The sequence below is a fragment of the Fistularia commersonii genome, chromosome 4, assembly GCF_037954325.1.
Source record: "Fistularia commersonii isolate RoL2024-O1a breed Wild chromosome 4, RoL_Fcom_v1.0, whole genome shotgun sequence".
NCBI lineage: Eukaryota > Metazoa > Chordata > Actinopteri > Syngnathiformes > Fistulariidae > Fistularia > Fistularia commersonii.
In genome coordinates this window covers 7895846-7901380 of record NC_141287.1, presented here as the reverse complement: position 1 = coordinate 7901380, position 5535 = coordinate 7895846, and positions in this window count along the sequence as shown.

The window sequence follows — 5535 nt, the reverse complement described above, 5'->3', positions numbered from 1 at the left end:
ATTCTTTGGAGCAGTACACAATATTTGGAAAGAAAGGAATTGAATACATTTTCCAATTTGCTGTACATTTCTAATAAAACCTGCATTCCACAGGATGGCATGCTGTACAACTGCTGCCATTTCTTACAGACAAAGACGTGTTCCATTAAGAACCACCTGACAAAGCTTATGTATTTTGTTTGTTTTCATGTCGCGTGAATTTTTTTTATTTGGTTAACTGTTATTTTTATATGGACCCTAGAGTAAGCACTTTTTAAATGGGACACAACCAACCGAGCCACCTCATACCTTGTAAACCGTTTGCTCATTTCTCTAAGGGCAGTGATGTCATCGTTGGACAGCCTGGGTGAGAGACTGGAATGTTACAGCCTGTTGATTGAGGAAAAGAATTGTGGTGTTATTTTAACATGGAACCAAGAGACTATGCACAAGAGGCTGCATGTGTATGCTTATGTGGATATATGGGCGCACCGGTGTGACACTGTTGTGTGAAGGCTTGTCCAAGCACAGGCCAGCTGGGGACGGAGGGGTGTGGACTGCCCGCACACTCACTAACACACAGCAAAATGAGACCCCTACTCATTTTGGAGCACATACACAAGCATAGGAAGCAAATGCAATTTAAAGGAGACTGTGTGATCATAGTGGGACTGAAGACTCTTTCAATGGAAACTGTTCAGAGTTGTGAGCACATGCAGACGTCAGACTTGATATTCTGATGCATACAGAACATGTTACATGAGAATAAGGTAACACACTTTCAATCTCAGGCTCTCTAATCAGTGGCCATGTAGGGTTAGAGTAAGGGAGAAGATCAATATATATATATAAAATATTTTAGTTTCAGTCAATAAAAGTTCGATTTATTTTTTCAAACAGGAAAAGCAATATTGACAATATGTTGTCATATTTCCTATGACTGCTGATGTCACAAAGTAAACAGTTTCAAGGAATGGGTGACCCAAGGGAGTTCTGTTTGTAGTTCAACTGTTACAAATACTTTACATATTAATTTCTGTAAAATCTGGTCAACCGTGCCTCAAATCAAGTGGTAGATAATATTTCTGAAATGTGTCGAAAGGGATTTCTGGCATTCACAATCCTCTCCAAATCAGGAGAATTATGCTTTTCTTATGCTACAAGATCAGTCAAACACAACAAATAAATTAATTGCGAATGTATTTTTCAGTGAATACTTCTTGTCTCTTATGCCTCTGCCAGATTTACTCTGGCAAAGAGCACTAAACATCTCAGAGGAATGAGTCACTGATTCGCAGAGGATAACATCACATGGCCCAATCGGGGTAAAAAATAGGATACACTGGATTATTTTCAATCTCTAGAAGAACTTTCTTAATCTTCCAATATACTTAATATATAGTATATTGTATATAACAGTATATAGTGTTATAGAGCAGTATATATTTGATATTACTGTGGCTGTAACATATAACCGTATACTATTCAATAGGTTTTCATTCAGGACCTTCGTCCTATGAGTCAACAGTCAACATCTACCTCATGCTCGCTCGCACACATAAACAATTCAAGTGTCCAGTTTTGAAGTTACATATATTTTTATCGAGTGCCTGGATAACCTGCTTGTTCCATTGACGAAAAGGTCAGCGTTGAGTCCCACAACTAGCAGAAAATGTCAGTTGATCAAAAGTTGCATGTTAGGTGACTTTCACTGGGGCATTTTTATCCCCAAAAGTGCACGTGGGCACAGGGTCTCGCTCTCATTTACTGGCCGTCATTGTTCGTTGTGGTTGGTTTAGTGTAGCCTGGGGTCAGAGCGGGAAGGTCAAGGTTCACTGCCTTGGACACTGGGGTAAAAGTTCACAATAATAAAAGTGTAAAGAAAAAGATGCTGATCCCACACTTGTTGAAAAGCAGAGCATGTATGAATGTGATTTACTAATTCTCTTGAGGGATCCTTGACTACTCAGATGGACCCATCATGAGGAGGTAAATATTACTCACTTCACATCAGAATAATATTTTCAGGTTCATATTATAATGCCTAGTACCTCAGAACATTGATGATTATTTAAGATAGTTTGGGAAGGTTTCCAGCAAGCCTACATTCCACAGTGCCCTGTACTTGGGCAAGGGGACATGGACACCTACTCATGTTAGCTCATGTTTGCACTGCAAATTCCAAGATTGCCTCACGGTGAAGACTGATGGAGCTAGGAATGCGGGAGGCTTACAAACTCAGATGCCGTAAAGTCATCCAAAAATGTGACAATACTATGGGAATACATTTAAACTGGATTCTTGACAATGAGTTACTGTGGTGATGGTTCCATTGTCGTAGCTTTATGACTGTAAGATGCAAACTTGCAGTACTGCAAATGTTTATAATTGCACGTACAGTTGCCATGCTGCACCGGAACACAATCACAGAGATGCTGGGACCCTGTACAACTCAATATGTGTGACGGCACACAAAGCACAAAGGTAAACATGGTTTGAAGAGCGGAGCTCACAGAAATTAGTTTGTGAACGCCGGTGACAATGAACGAAAGATAGACATTGATAAATTACTTCCTGGGTACAGATTACCCTCCTAAGCATGATTGATATAGACTTGAAATGGGAACTATAGAATTGCGCTGCTTGGATTATGACTGGGTTTTGTGTTCAAATGCAGTTTCAGGAACCTAATGAGTAGGGTTTTTGATACGGACAAATATCTGGTTTTGTTGGAAATGGTAAATGCACAGCTTACATTGCAAAGTAATTTCATGCAGACCCTAACCCATCATGAATGTTGTGCCCACGATGAATTTGTGTCACGCAGAGAGGCTGAAAAACTGAAGGTTCAACACAAGACAGTGATATTTATCAGTGGCTCTATTTAGTCAATCGGTCATGTTTCTGCACCAAAGGGGGACTTGGCAAATGACGGCCTTTATTGTTTTATATGATGCCTTTTTTTCATATTGTATCCTATACCTGTATTTAACATCAAGTTTAGACTCCAATATGAAATGAATTAAGAACCAGATAGTTAACCTTTTGTTTTCTTTTTGATGCCTTGTCACTCCCATGCCGGACTGATACAAATGTTAAATTTGTTCGTTTTTTTAAATGCAGAAGTTCAAAAGTTCTTAATGTACAGCACAAATACCTCCCCACTTCCGTGAGAATGATAGTTTAGTAAATCAAATTAAACATTCATTTAAAGCTACCTTATACCTCATACCTCCTACCTTTGCAATTTCACATAATAAATATAAAATACTTTGAACACCACTTGTCATTTTGTAGGAACTTTTCCTTCCATCTTCCTTCAACAAATGTCTTCAGGATAGCATTATGTGTGTATGTATGTATATCCATCCGTCCATCGTCTGCCGCTGATCCTGCACACAAGGGCGCGAGTCCCTGCTGTCATTGGGCGGGAGGCGGGATACACCCTGGACTGGTCGCCAGTCAATTGCAGGGCCACATATATAGACAGACAACCATTCACTCACTCATTTGGGGCAATTTTCCCATTTTTTTTCCAATTAACATGCTGCATGTTTTTGGACTTTTGGAGGAAACCAGAGCTCCAATTGCCCCTTGGAGTCAAATAATGTTTTTCTGATTTTTCTGAAAAAAATCATGCTGCATATTTTTGGACTTGTGGAGGAAACCAGAACTCCAATTACCCCTTGGAGTCAAATAATGTTTTTCTGATTCTGAAACCCAGAGGAAACCCACACAGACAACATGCAAATCCACTCCGGAAGGTCACCGTGTGGGAATCAAAGCAGGGTCCTTAATGCTGTGAGGCCAACGCACTAACCACTGCGCCACCGTATATATTACATCGAATATGAGGTTCCCAAGGTTCTTGAAGGGGATCCTGTAGAAAAAAATCTATAATTAACAACACTTCAGTTTCACCTAAAATGTCTTATGCACATCCCAGCGATATCCATTAGTAGTTAGCTGCCAGTCAATAAATTTGCCTTCCAGCTGTTAATGCTCAGCAGGCGGTGCCACGGGCGATTTCAGGACCTTCTGGTTTTATTAAGCCGCCTGCTGATGCTTGAAACAAGGTGGATTATTGTTATTGGAAGGAAATACAGAGTGGTGAAGTTATAAGCCAACATGGGTAAAGTCATCAGGCGCAAGGAGAAAACGATTAGATCTATCATGCTGTGACAGATGGGGAATGAGAGACTTACAGTATGCAGGGGATGGCGAGATCCTGGTGTTTGGCCCGATGAGGCTTCATTAATGGAACAGGAAGAGAATTGAAGCACAAGGGCAAACACCCACGACTCATTACCCTGGCTATTGTGTACCTTTCACACCGCAACTCAAAGTGTGTGCCTCTGGATGTGTGTGTATGAGTTTTAGGCACATTTATTGCTTTTATCTGAGATTTTTGTTTGAGTGGGTGTGCTTGGAACCACCTCAAACTTCCTGTCCTTAAGATGAAAACTGTACTTTCTGTACATTCCAACTCACCATAGATGCTACATCCTATCAACGTTGTAGTCAGGAAGTTGATGAGTAGATGTCTTCTGAGTATCGAATGAACGGGTAATGGATAGCAAGACAGTAAAATAACATTTATGAGACCATCACAAGCATCCTGACAAAAGATTGACAGTCCTCAGTTTCTGAATCAGGCAGGGATAGTAAGCTGACTAAGCTGACACTTGGCTGTTGGAGATGGAAAAGGGCATCCACCCTTTTACACCACTGTGTCACTTTGAAACCACACGCAATCACTGCCTCACACGTACGTACCTTGAGACCCTAAATTGCAACATGCTCCTTGTACAGTACAGGTAGTCATGCTGTCTGCACATATCAAACGAGCCTGCAGAGGACAGGTCCCAGTTCGTAAGCACCCAATGACAGGTGTCAAAATGTCCCTGGAAAGTGTCTGTCATCATGCACCAACAAAGAGGCACTGTTCAGGTGGGACTGAAGGCTACTAATAAAAGCTCATGAGACCCCCTTTTCACAATGTTTAATGCTGACTAAGTGTAAAAGTAATGGTGGTTATTTTTCCATTTAAAGCAAATGTGAATTTATAATGATGGATGATCACACCTTTGGGAAGAAATAAAGCAGCAGCCTTTTTATTTTAGAGTGAGGACTGGCATAATTGACATTGTGCAACAGAAAATTAGAATATAGACTTTAGCACCTTAAGTCTTGTAATTTGGTATTCATCTAGGTTTAAGATTTGAATCAGTAAATGCATGTTTTAATGGTAAGCTTGCCCAAATTTATAACAATTCTAGTTTCACTTTTCCGTAATACATATGTGTAACTTCACAATCGCCTCTAATATTTTAAGAAAAAAATCATGTAAGCCCCATGCCTCAATTGTTCAAATTATACAATTAAGTTTGGTACATTAACATAGATTCTGCCAAATTAATGCAACATTATGTCTTAATTCAGTACCGTGGAGTCTGATAATTAATCTCTGATGGTTGTATGTTATAAGTTATTGTCTCTTTCACTCGTAAATGAGTCAATGCAAGAGTGAGGACATTTACCGGTGAGTGGAAAAGG